Source organism: Rhinolophus sinicus, linkage group LG14 (genome assembly GCF_036562045.2).
Source record: "Rhinolophus sinicus isolate RSC01 linkage group LG14, ASM3656204v1, whole genome shotgun sequence".
Classification (NCBI taxonomy): domain Eukaryota; kingdom Metazoa; phylum Chordata; class Mammalia; order Chiroptera; family Rhinolophidae; genus Rhinolophus; species Rhinolophus sinicus.
In genome coordinates, this window is record NC_133763.1 from 47,360,248 (window position 1) to 47,374,259 (window position 14,012).

Consider the following 14,012-nt stretch of genomic DNA (forward strand, 5'->3'; position numbering starts at 1 on the left):
CCCTAGTCCACTGCACCCCATATATCCTCAACGAAAGCTTACTGTCCCTTATTAAAAAATTAATCCGTATTTATTACAGAGCATTTAGAAAATACAAATAAACAAAAATGCCATCATCCAGACATAACCACTGTTAGTTTCTTGATATAGATTCTGCCAGTTTTCAACGAACAGATCAACAAATGACATTTGGAAAATAAACAAGGAAGTACTGCTTGTATTTATGGAGTGCCAGAATTATGTGGCAGACTTGTTCCAGGCACCATTTATGGGTTCTATCCTTTGCCCGTGTGATAACCTTGTGAGGTAAACAGATTTGTCGCCTCTGTTTTACAGACGACGAAATGCCAGGGAGGCCGAGCACCGTTCCTAACATCACATGCTCAGTGAGAGGTAGAGCAGGCGTCAGAATCTGTCTCTGGAATCCGCACTGGACTGCTTCCCCCACTGCCGCGCAAGGGTGGGGGCTCACACCTGGGGTGTGTCTGTCCTCTATTTCCAGGGGAGCCCAGGGGACACCAGCTTTAGCTGGTGAGAGCGACTGAGGCAGAACAGAAGGTGCAGGTCAGAGCTGGTGTGTGGACAGAGCAGTTCCTGGGATGCATGCCCACGGCTGCCTGCCCTGCTGCAGGGGTCCTGGGTCAGTGCACTCTCTCACTGTGGAATCCCCATACTCCCACACCCGCACTCAGTATGCAGGACAAAAGGAAGGCGCAGACAGGCAAAGAATGACGCTGCAGAGAGAGAAGGGAAGCACGGGGGGGCGTTTACTTTCCTCCCTGAGTAGGTGCATTGTACCGGGTCCCCTTGGCTCAGGGGTGGGCCCAGCAGGGAGAAACAACAGGCATAGGAGGCACCATTTAAGTAAACAGTTCCCCTGGCGGTCGGGTCCTTATGAGGGGCAGCCACAGGGGCAGCAATGGAATAAGCAGGATGAAGCTTTCAATACCGCGTTTCCCTGAAAATGAGACCTCGCCGGACCATCAACTAGGTAAAATAAGACCGGGTCTTATATTAATTTTTGCTCCAAAAGACGCATTAGTGCTGATGGTCCGGCTAGGTCTCATTTTCGGGGAAACACGATAATAGGCATCTGCGACGGATTCCAGAAGGAGGCCACATTTGAGCACTTGTCCTCTCTTTACGCACCTCGGTGCAGCCTCAGTTCTTACTGGTCCAAGTGTGTGAGAACAGCTAGACAAACTCACAGCAGAGGTACTGTCTGGCTCCCTCTGGCCACGGGGTCAGACAGAAGACTTGCATTTGTGACCCAGGGATTCCCGTACCTTGTGGAAATGACTTCATCTCTCTGACACTCAGTTTCTTTGTCTTTAAAATGGGAATAAGAGTAATTCCTACTTTACCTGCTATAAAGGTATAATGGGTTGAAGTGTAACCTGCCCCCCCACCCCGCCATTCATATTTTGAAGTCCTGATCCCCAGTGCCTCAGAATGTGATTTCATTTGGAAATAGGATCATGGCAGATGTAATTAGTTAAGATGAGATCATACTGGAATCGAGTGGGCCCCTAATCCAATGTGACTGGTATCCACTGTGACAAGGGGGGTATTAAGACACAGACATGCAGACACACACATGGGGAAAACACCATGTGAAGAGGAAAGCTGAGATCTGTAAGCCAAGTGTCATGCAGGGTGTCACGCAGGGTCTCTGGTCCCGTTCCCCACATAAGAACGCAGGACATGTGAGGCCAAAAAGGAATACCCATGGAGCCATAGGTAGGGGAGTCATACCACTATATTCTCGCTGGCAGATGGGTTGGAGACACAGGAAGCAGGAGCCACACGATCTGCAACCTGCCCCCTGCTTCTCTGCCAACCAACCCCACTTGCTAACTGCAATCCGCTCTTGCTAGCTCAGCCACCATCTTCTTGCTAGCCCCCATTTTTTACTAGTATAGCCACAGCAGTTATATTAGTGACCAATGGCTCACTGGTTACAGCTGGCGGCCAACTAGCCACAGCTGATGGCCATCCAATCACAGGTGATGGCCATTTACTACCTGAGTGAGCATCTTTCACATGAGGCCAAGAGCCTGGAAACTGCACCCCTGGCTCTATCCCCACAACAAGGAACAACAAAGATTGCCAACAAACCCCCAGAAGCTCGGGGAGAGGCCTGGAACAGATTCCCCCTTATATACCCCTCTGAAGGAACCAGCCCTGCCAACATCCCGACTGCTAGTCTCCAGAATTATGAGACAATACACTTCTGTTGTTTAAGCCACGCGCTCTGTGGTACTTTGTTACAGCAGCCTTATCAAACTAATATGAAAGGGTTGTTTTAATATCAAATTTGACAATGAATGTTGCATATAATCCATAATTCATATATTTCTTTTCACTAGGAAAAGTTTACTTGCAGCCATTTGCTGTAAATTTATTATTAAAAACTATGACTCAGAGAATAATCCAACTGGTAATAATAAAAATATCATAGTATTTTAAAATATCAAAAAGAGCATGAAGCAGGCTTGGTGCTAAGTGTTCAATGTGCATTTTCTCATTTGTTTGAATCATCAAGTCCTGTTATCTCCTTTCTTTTTCTCATATCCCTCCTGTGGGGACAGAGCCCCAGAGAGCAGTTTCCAGGCTCACATGGGAAGGTGCTGGCTCAGGTAGTAGATGGCCGTCAGCTGTGGCTAATTGACCGTCAGCTGTAACCAGTTAGCCAGTTAGCCACTGATGTAACTGCCGCGACTACGTTGGTTGGTCAGTCGGTTGGTTGGCAGGCAGAGAAGTGGACAGCAGGTTGCAGGTCGTGTGGATCCAGCCTCCAGTGAGACTATAGTGGTGTGACTCCCCTATCTGTGGCTCTGTGGGTGTTCCTTTTTGGCCTCGCCACATCCTGCATTCTTATGTGGGGAGCGGGAGCTGAGACCCCTCAGGCCGCCTCGCACGACGAATGGCACAGCGAGCAGGGTCCCCCGCACGACACTCCTATTCTATCTTTACTGCTTCTTGTCACCACCATGTCTCACAGGAATTATCGCAACACTCTTAACAGTTATCCTAACAGTTATCCCTGCCTCCAGTCTGGATCTCTCCAACCCATCGGTCACACTGCCAGGATCAGCGGTGGCTTCTGGATTTCTATTTAAGAGCAGCTTAGGGGAGACAGCCTGGCTTGTGGACCCGGCTCGCATAGCTTCAAGTAACAGCACCACTTACTAATCGTGTGGCCTTCAGTCTCCATCTTGTGAAGACTGAGTTAACACATTTTTAAAAAACCATTTAGAATAGCACCTGCCCCATAGGAGGCTTCGGTAAATATTAGCTGTTCTCATTCTTCTGCTGTGGGTATAGAACAGGCACATGTTTCTAACTTAAAAGATGTTTCCTTGGTGGTGCTGATGGAGATTGTTGTGGGTCTATCCTTGGGTCCGCTCCTGAGCTGTTGGCAATAATGATTACACAGCTGACTGCAGTGGTCCTCTGTATAAAACGTCAGGGGCCTTCTCATTTCACATCCCCCCTGCTGTGGAAGCAGAACCCTGCTGTCCATCCATCCCTGGCCATCGGTCAGCGAGTTTCCTAGCTGAGCAGGAATCACCCGGAGGTTTGCTATGAACCCATCTTCCCTCGGGAAACAGCTCACCCTCCAGGGCCTTGGAAAGAGAAGCAGGAACTGTCAGAGCAGCCAAATTAAATAATTCCTGGATGCTGCTTCTTAGTTTTTTTTAAAAAGACGAACAAAGTATTTTGCGTAAGGTGCTTTTACATTGCTTTGTGGTTCTTACTTCCCCAGAATAATTTCCAATCAGTATGCTACAGGGAATTCTTAAGGTGAAACTGTCTTCTAACCACTGCCTTGGAATTCACAGTGCACAGTTGTTAGACATTCCTTACAAAAGGGCCCGGATGCAAGCCAATGCTTTGGGGGATTCGTTCATTTAGTGAACATTTTTTAAGTACTTACTATGTGAAAGACATTGTACTGGGCAATATGGAGGAAATATAGACAGGAAGTAAACATAAGGAGCTTATCGTGTGACTGAAGTAAAACACACCACCACCCCCCATACACACACGCACACACACACACACACACACACACCCCACAGTAATTACACAAGACAGAATGTGGTTGGGGCTTCAGTAAAGAGAGGACTGTGTTCTCACAGGAACTCCAGGGAGGTAGCAAGTATTTGAATCTGAGAGAAATAAGGAGCCTCCATGAACAAGTTTCAAAGACAGCAAAGAGAAAGGTTTTATTCAGGAATAGATTTAGCTGATTCACGTTGCTGCACTCCAGGGCAGAAACACAGAGAAGAGTGGTTATTTCTGCTGCCCTGGGTGGGGTCAGAGCCCAGGCAGCACAGGGTAGTCCTGAGAGCTGAGAAAAGGTGCTTTCTGGGGCCGCAGAATGCAGAGCCTTCCAGGGGAGGGGCCAGCCTGGCAACCTGGGGTCCTAGCAAGCGATCCAAGCGACCCCAGGATGGCCTGGTTCAGTTCCTGTACACGTCTTTGCCCCGGCTGCTGCCGCTTTCCACAGCACTTGAAAGAAGGTAGGCATTTCTGTTCAGAAATGCAATGTGCTACTGATAAGACTCACATTCTAGAAAAGGTAGTGGGGCTTTTGGGAAACAACAAGGTTTGGGGCAGAGCCCTGGAAACCTGAGACTTTGTGATGGGTCTGTAATTGGTACCTCGGGACGTGACTTGGACAACCAAAGCAGGCAGCTTGGTAGGGCCAGAAGCCGCTTCAGGGGACATTAAAAATGCACAGAAACAGGTGAGCAGAAACTCTGACTTAGGGTGCTGTGAGCCAGTGAGGGTGCTGTGACAGTGGGCACAAAGGAGGTGCCAGCTGGGATGTCCAAGGCCAGATGTGCTTCTCTGGGGGCGGAGCTCCAGGGCAGGTGTTCATTTAAAATCTAAAGCGAAAAAGAGCCGAAAGCCACAGCACACCGAGCCCTTCAGATGTTGTCATTCTCCTCTGCTATGCCCGCTCCCCTTGCCGTGGGGAAAATGACGTGGATCAACAGGACGTCCATTCTATGTTGTCATCATTCCCCCATTTGCCAACCGCGTATGAGCTAATTGGTGCTATGGATACATGTATTGCAGCAGACAGACGGTCTTATTGAATGACCAAGAAATAAACTGGGATAGAAATACCTCTCTCCTAAGGACAAACTTTCATTGTAACCACCTGAGGTCCCTGAGGGTGATACAACAACAGCTAATGCTTGCTGGGCACGTTCTGTGTGCCAGTGCTAAACACACAGTGTCTCATTCATTCTTACAACAATGCTATGAGGTAGGCACCACTATTTACATGTGGGGAAACCGAGGCTTAGCGTAAGTAACTGACCAAGCTCTCACAGCTGGCAAGTGGGAGAGCCAGGTCTCAAACCCAGGGAGTCCAACTTGTGAGCCAGGGTTCCCAAGAGCCGTACTTCGGGAAAAAGTCCCATGTGGCAGGAGGCCACAAGTTCAGAAGGCTCCCCTCGTCCCTGCGTCTGCGGATCTCCTCTGGCTCCATCTCTGAAAACCAGGGCTTTTGGGATCTGCTACCCAGTGTACAGGACACTCGAGTTTCTGCCTCCTCCTCAAATACGGACACCACTGAGAGGTACCACGTTCCTTATAGACCATCAGCTTCCTTCCACTTGTGTGACTGATAAATGACTAAAGCTCTGAAAAGTAGATTAAGTTAGCACACGTGTGATTAATCTGAATAGATTCTACTTTTAAATTAAATATACCAAGCAGAATATTTGAGTAAATGAAGTAAGTCTTTGAATAAATCAGATATATTACTTTGTCCATAAACTAACAAAGTGGCTAGGTTTATGAAGGAATGCTGAAATTGAAGGCATTTATTTCAGCCGATGCAAACAGTTTCTGTCTCTCGCTCTTTTTTTCCCCCATAAAGGAGAAAAGGAATTATTTTTAAACACTGTGTGGGACAGGGCATTGGGCTTCAGGGTAAAATTATGTAATCATCTCATAGATATTGATTAGTATGGCTTTTAGGTTTATAAGAAACTTAGATTGTTGTCTACTCAGTTGTTTCTTTTCCCTGAAAATCCCGGGTGTAGAGAATGTTTCCCAATCTCTCCTTCCTCTCTTGCATCTCTTTAAATTGGTAAAACTAAAGCCAGCTTCGATCCAGGGGACCAAGAGCATGAGCATCAAGAAAGGTAAGTGGAGGGTCGGGAAGAAATTGGCAAAGAGGTGGGAGCTGCTCCACGGCGCTGAGAAGAGTGTGGAAGCGAGGGCCTCCTTCCCGGGCAGCCCTTCTCTGCTCTGCTTCAGTGACCGCGGATGGCACGCCTTAGTGCGTGGGAAAGGGCCCACACTGGGGAAACGCACAGAAGAGACGTGCGTGCTCTTGTGTATCAGGTTCAGGCATCATGTCTTCTTTCCAGCTGCCACTAAGGACGGTGGCCCAGTCTTGTGGGGGGACCTCCAGTGCACAGGCCACAGGATTCCATCATACCTGGGGCCCCAGTGACATAAAACCAAGGAGACACGACCAGCAAGTAGACTTCATCTTACACGCCAGCCCCTTTTGAATGATTGGCAGTGGTGGCGTAGGATATTGTGCTGGAAGGATTGCAGGGCTGCCTCCGGGCTCAGCAGGACAGAATGCCACCACTGATGAGTGACTTCTAAGTGAGCGTGCAGGCCCTCTGTGTGCCGTCCCTGGCCTAGCAACGACACGTGAAAGGGGCCTTTAACTGACCGCTAACTACAAGCGACCAGAGTTTTAGGCTAATTGAACAGGCAGGTAATGACAGTACAACGACAGTGCTACCTGACACTCCTCTCTGCACGTTTTTGGCCCAGACTGTAGGAAGAACACTGATTCAAGTGTGTATTTCGGACAGGGTGTCTCAAGCTCAGCACTACTGACTACGAGGGGCTGTCACTGGGGGCTCTTCTGTACATGGTAGACGTTTAGCAGCATCTCTGGCCTCCACCTTCTAGATACCAATAGGTATTCCTCTTGTGACAGCCTAAAATATTTCCAGGTACGTCATCCCGGTTGAGAACCATTGAGCTAGCAGAAGCGGGACCAGCGTGGTGATATGATTAGAAGACATGTTTTTTGAACAATAGTTGAAGAAACTAGGGTAGTTTAATTTGGTGAAGTCTCAATGTAACAGATCATTTCAAAATTTGAAAGGTGCCATATGGGTCTATTCTCCATCACTTGGGAAGAAACGAAGCCAGTCGGTGAAAGTCCTTGGAGGTTCGATTGCGATTCCGTGTACAGGGACGCTTTCCAACCAAGCCAGCTAGCTCTCTGCGACGGGCCCGAGACCGCCGTTTCCCACCACGGAACGTGGGGACGTGTGTGTACGAGCAGGGCTGAGTGACCGGTGAGGCACAGATGTGGGCCGGGAAGTGTTTCTGGCACCAGATACGGGTTGGAACAATTTCGAAAGTCCTTTTCAAATATACTTGGTTATACGATTCTGTAATTTGATCTTCCCTGGGATTTGCTCTGGCCCTGCCCTTGCCACAGTTATGTGTTCGGATATGCCTCCTAAACCCTTGGTTAACAACATAACAATGATAGTTGCTATTTACTGAGCGTGTGACCTCGCTTATCTCATTTAATCCCCACAATAACCCTGTGAGGCGGGTGCTGTGATCTTTGTTCTGTGGATGGGAAAACTGAGCCCTAATGGTAAGTAACTCGTCCAAGGGCTCACCCCCAGAGAAGTTAGAGCAGGATTAGACTCAGGTCTGAGACTCCCTCATCCATGGCTTTGATTATTATGCTGTTTTATATAAACCCCACCTTTTGTAGATCCCAGGGTTCAGATCCGTTCCCAGTGTCCTGTTTGTGCAGGTGGAACCTGTGGAACGACCTGTCCCATTTTACTTTGACTGAAGAAGCCCATGTCTGTCGGGAGGTATCTTTTGCCCGAGACTCTGGAAGGACAACTGGAAGGGGCGGATCAGGTAGAAGACCACAGCCCGCTAATAAAGAGATAGCTTTCCCTAAATAATGGTGGAGTTTGAAGCCAAGCCATTCCGTTTTATTCTTAAGCCTGCTGTGTTTGTAACTGTCCCCTGGCTACCCATGAGGCACACGTTAGCGTTTCATCAGCCCTGCGCACACTGCTTTCTGGTGGCGCAAGCTGAGCGAGACAGAAGTCAGCACAAGGTTGATTACTAGTCCTTTTCCTAAGCATACCTGTGTTGCCTGTTCCTTCTCATTCTCACCACAGAGAAAGAGCGTTCCCAAAAGACTCCTTCTGCAGTATAACTGAGCCCATTGTGCTGAATAACTAACATACTTTAAACGCTTTATGAACCTCCCACGAAGTGTCTGTACTGTTAGAAGAGCCAGGGAGCCCCCAGCAGTCCTGTGTGGTCTGAACTGAAACAGCCCCAGTGCGGTCCTTTCAAGCTGGAGTTCAGGGCAGGCTTCCAGGAGGCACTCACTGCACCTGGACTAAGGTTTGGCGGCTCATAAGCAGCTCCTTCTTATGGCCGCTGCTCTCCTGTGACACACAGCCTCCCCCCCATCACCTTGCTCCCCTCACCCTGCTCAGTGACAGCCCGGTCATTTCTGGAAGGGGCGAAACAGAGAAGGTGCTGCTGTCCCTCTGCCCTTGTCAGCTGCACAGAGAACCTGCATCCTTTTCCTAACGGTGCCTCCATGGCCGGGGGGGCTCAAACTGAACACTCCCGTCCCCACAGGAGTCTAGTGAGGGTCCAAAGAAACAAACCCTGCTTCGTACAGTGTACATATCAGCTAGTAGTTTGAATTGTAAATGTGAATTTATAGTTTTATCCCTTCTCATTATTCCCAAATTTAAGTGACTTCTCATTGCTTGTACATTCAAGTTCGAACTAAGCCTAGAATTTAAGAGCATCCCCGGATGGCCCATCTGTCTAACCCTTCTCCGTATCTGGAGCCCTGTGTTCTCGTCACACTGACCTGATTGTCCCCTGTTGCCCTCTGCCTGGATGTCCCTCCACCTCCTCTCTGGCCACCAGGAGCGGCCCCCATCCAAAGCCCAGCTCAGCTCTGTCTTGCCTCTGACACCGTTCCTGGAGATCCAACCTAGAGCATGCTCCCTTTCTCTTTCCTTTATGGACTTAGGGGGGTGGTTAGGAAGGTGACCCTCTGAAGGCTGGGCCCCATGGCCAGAGGAGGAGGGCCAGAGGTTTGGGACGGAGCTGGCAGGCAGGGGCTGGGGAAGGACAGGGCAGCCTCCCTCTGGGGAGAGTGCGTTCCCCTAACGCTTTCTCCCCCTGTCACAGTGAGCTGGGCCTCAGGCAGGTGCCTGGCCCACAGAGCTGCATGACTGACCAGCTACATTCCCTTTGCAAGACCCTGAAGCCCCCGTGACTATCTGACTTTTCATCCTTTTCCTGCCTTCAGGAAACACATGCTGTCACTGAAGAGGTTCAGAGAAGTAATGGGCTGTCTCCTATCGGGAAGCCTAGCCCTGGGATCGGTTCACTGTTTATTCATTAATAAAGCGGGAAACAAGTGCATTTGTCACCCTCAGAGCTTTTCTCTACCAGAGCAGAGGTACCTGTCGTAGGCAGTCTGATGCCTCTGTGTTCTGAAATGGGACACGATGTCATGTTTGTCTGCTCCAAGGCTTCTGTCATTCACTGTTTATTTCAGTGACACCCCAGTGAAAAGCAGACCACTGTATCTCAGAAATCAACAGGGATGTGTTGTACGGTCTTCCAGAAGGCCTAAGGACTTCCATGGCATTTTGGCACCCACATTCTCATCTTTTAGACATGGGCACAGTTCCGCAGGTGTGGCCAGGTAAAGCTTGTGAGGACAGAGGTGTGGAAATCAGTGCCTGAGCCGCACTCATCAGCCACAGACCCTAGGGCGGTCCTATGTGCATGACAAGCCTTGGCTGCCCACACCAAGGATGGTTCTGAAACCCAAGGCCGGGGAGACACCCCCTGTCTTAGGATCCACAGTCGTCCTTGAGTTGAACCCCTCTGTGGACCTGTCCATCTGTGACACACAAGGGAAGTTCCCCTGGCCTTCCCTCCCGGGGTCTGTACCCTGCTTCTGCCCTCGAGTGGGTCTGAACCCAGGGTCACCTTCGGATTCCAGGCTCTTCTGCTTGGTCTTTTCCCTCTGGTCCAGCCCAAGTTCTGTGGCCCTGGTCTCAGCTTTCTCCTCTAGATTCATGGTTCCCGCATAGCCCGTGGTAGGGACTCCCAGCCTGATGCTGTATGCAGGAAGGTTCTACTGTGTTCTCCTGGACCCACACCAGCTCCCACCTTGGACCCTTGTGGGCCACCGTCACCCACTGTGGCCCAGGGCCTGGCCCTACCCAGGGATTGGTTACAGAGCTGCTAGAAAACACACGATGTCTATTTCATCTTGTGATTAAGACGTCTACGTATTTAGATGCCATATTTTAGTAAAAGCTTAAGATTTAAATCAAAATATAAAGTATTGATTCGAGCCTGAGAAGTGAAGAATGCATGTTAATTCTGAAAGCTTCAAAAGCTGAACACAAATATCAGCTCAAGAAAAGTTTACATACACTTGTAATTCCCTTATCCCGTTTCTTGCCCCATTTCTGGCCCCTTGCCTCCCTGCTCCATCTATTTTAATCTAAATATGTCAGGCTGTTTCTTGCCTTTATGCGTTGTTTATGCTGTTTTTCCAGTTCTTGCAACACGGTGGGAACTTAATAAATGTTTGTTGAATTAAATGCTCCACTTTAGAGAATACTTCCCTCAGGGTGTCTCGCAGATAGTATTTAAAACTTGTTGAATTAATGAATAAATGAAATATCCATACTGTGTTACTAAGGGAAACTAACGTATCTTTAACTTTTGAGCAGCCATTTGTGGGAGACATGACCATTTATCTTTCCCTCTAAAGGAAAATAATCTTTTATAAAATTGCGGTATGTGAAATCTTGCTGATGCTACAAATTATTACACAATGCCTGTTGGCTGGGGTCAAGAAAGGATCTGGAGAAGGAATTCATTGATAACAGCTGTGCCAATTACTTGTGAAACTTCTTTCCTGTCAGTTATTTCTCTCCACAAATGACTTAGAAAACAGAGGCATTCCTTTAAATCGAAAAAGGAACTTTGCAGGGAATGGAAATTGAACTTTCCGGCCGTAGTGCATATAAATATCCTTAAAAGAAAGAATAATCTTTTTTAAAAAATGCTTAAAACGCTGACTAAAACAAAACAAAACGACACACAAATTTTTGAACACTTGGTTTTGCTGGCAAGAAAAAGAAGGGAGAGTTGCAGCGTGTAAAAATGAAGCAAAAGCGTGAATCCAGGCAGGTAAGAGAGTGCCGAACACAGGGGCTCTCTGTTGTTCTGGTGACAAAAGCTTGTTTCTTAAGAGCCATACAGAATACCAGATCAAATCTAAGGGGCCACACGAGACCCCCAGGCCCCCAGAAGACAACAGCCTCATTTACTCTTGGTTCTGGGTGAAGAGAAAAACACTCCCTGAGATTGTCTACATACCAGCCAGTCATTGTGTGGCTTGGAGTCTCGAAACCAAACTTAAGTTGAAAGGGTTCCTAGGTGGTCAAGTTCTAATGTGTAATAGAAGCACAGTCACATATTCTCCGGAGAAATGCATTCGCAACCCAGGCCTCAAAGAATTTCAGCAGATAAAACTCCCCCAAATATAAGCTCATACTAAAACATCACTGAGTACACAAGGAAAGAGAGAACCATGAACAAAAGAAACAAGCAGCAGATTTGAAATGTAAAGACTTCAGATATTGAAACCGTTATATACAGAATATGAAAATAAGACTTTTTAGTGTCTTATTTAAAGTAAACGAATGAGGGACTGGAAAGCCTGAGTCAGGAACAAAAGACTAAAAAAACTGACCAGATAAAGATTTGAAAAAGACACAAACAGAACATCTAGAAATGAAAAATAATTGAAATTTAAAGCTCACTGGACATATTGCAGAGTAGATTGGAGAAAACTGGAAGAGAGAATTAGTGGAACAGAAGACTTGAAGAATTACATGTAATGCAGTACAGAGAAACAAAGAAATGAGAAATATGAAAGAGACGGTAAGACACATGAAGACCAAAATGAGAAATGTTGGATATATATATAAAATCAGAGGTCCAGAAAGAAAGAATAGAGAAGGAGAGAGAGAGGCAACAAATGAAAACAAAAAGACCGAGTGTTTTTTAGTATTTACATGAACCCAATCTTCAGATTCAGGAAGCTCAGTGAATCTCAAGTAGAGTGAAAAAAAAACTACATGATACTTCACAGTGAAACTAAAGAACAAAGACGAAAAAGATCTTAAAAGCAGTAAGACATAAAAGATCACCTAGAAAGGAATGACAGTTAGACTAATAGCATGCTTTCTAGTGTAACAAGGGAAGCCAGAAAAATGGCGGAATTATGTCTTCAAAGTGCTAAGAGTAAAGGCGGTGTGAGATATGGAGTATACCTATATACTCCAGCAGGTGTCACAGGCACTGATGTCATAGGGAGAGAATACGGCCCCCGCCATTAGGGCTTCGGACCCAACAGAGAAACTGCTAGGTGATGGCATAAAGACTTAAAAGTAAGACGTGTAATTTCACCTTAGGGTACAATCAGCCTTAAGGGTCACCCAGGGCGTTTGGTTCAGGCATATTAAACAGCTTGGAGAAACAAGTCCCAGACAAAGCTTTGCTGCCCAGGGGTCCAAGCTATCAGGGAGTTTAAGAGACGGACCAAGACCAGCTTTGCTGGGCCAGCACCGGGCAGCCTGCAGCCCCGGCAGCCCAGGCCATTCGCTAGGCTGACTCAGCTTGTCCTGTGGCCTCAGCAAAGCAGGGATGGTTGCCTGTTCCTGCAAACACACTCACCAAAAGGGGCCAGAGGCCAAACTTAAGGGTCAATGAAATTGACCAGAAACTTACAATCAGGAAAAGTAGAAGGAAGCATTTTCTATTTTGACTCTTGTACATGTTTTTTGTTTCATGGTTTCGTATTCTTTATACTTTGAATTACACGCTGGCAGGTTGGGGCGGGGGGCATTGGTGGGCACCACTACCATCTTTTTAATGCTAAGGGCATTGTTTCCGAGCTTGAGGTCAGACATATTTGAGCACCAGAGAGGAAATACCTTCTTTCCTTGCTGCCTGTTTTCACGATGTATGCAATTTCTGCAGGATAGAGCCTGGCAAATGCACTAAAAATGTTGGTTCCCTGTCCCACTGCCAGAGGCTAGGCGCACATCCAGAACCAGGGAGATTGTGGATACAAAGTGGGTTGTATTTCAAGGCCAAAGGCGGGGAGGGTAGCGTTAGGGGAAGAAAGTCTCCTGCAGAGACACTCGGAGGCAGATTCTGTTAGGAGCTGAGAGTCCTGCTAGGCCTGGGAACAGTGTCTCCCTAGTTTTCTCTTGGTTTTCGAAACCGATGAGCTTTGCCTTCACTAACCTAGAAGCAGATGAGAAAAGCAGCCAAAGCTGACGCCCTTAGAGCGGCGTCATCCAAGTCAAGTCTTAGATTTTAAAAATCAGGATAAGAAACTAGCTTTGTTAGTCTCGTAGTTACAACGTTTTAGATTCTTCCCCGTTTCTAGGGGTATCTCACCCAAACCCAGGACAGACACAGTTTTCCACATTTCAGCCAAACACAGCCGTTCTGGTGGCCCCCGGAGCTGAGAAGCCCAGGAAAGACGGCGAGGGTGTGGTAGCACAGACGGGAGGCCCAGAGGAAAGAGACAGCAGTACCTGTGGGTCCTCTCCCATCCGGGCAGCTTGCCGAGGCCCCAGGGAAAGCAGCCACCTTCTCCCAGATGACGTTTGTGAGGGCTGCCATCAGGGTCAGAATCTAGTGGGGTTAGGACACGAAGGAGCATGCAACGCGCCTTCCCTGCTCTGTAAGGGTCTCTGGTGATGGGAGCGCTCTTTCCAAACGTGGGAAATGCGGTTCGACAGTGGTCACGTGTGTCACTTCCAGGCGTGCGAGGTCTGAAAGGCGTAGTTTGGGTTCATAACTATTTGAGTTTCTGAGATGTTGCAATGGCTTGAGGG

At 47.9% G+C, this 14,012-nt stretch overlaps 1 protein-coding gene across 1 annotated transcript in view; it reads right to left on the reverse strand.

Annotated features, from left to right (window-relative positions):
* Nucleotides 1-14,012, reverse strand: part of VTCN1 (V-set domain containing T cell activation inhibitor 1) — a 49,344-nt gene that overhangs the window by 19,713 nt on the left and 15,619 nt on the right. The window lies entirely within an intron of this gene.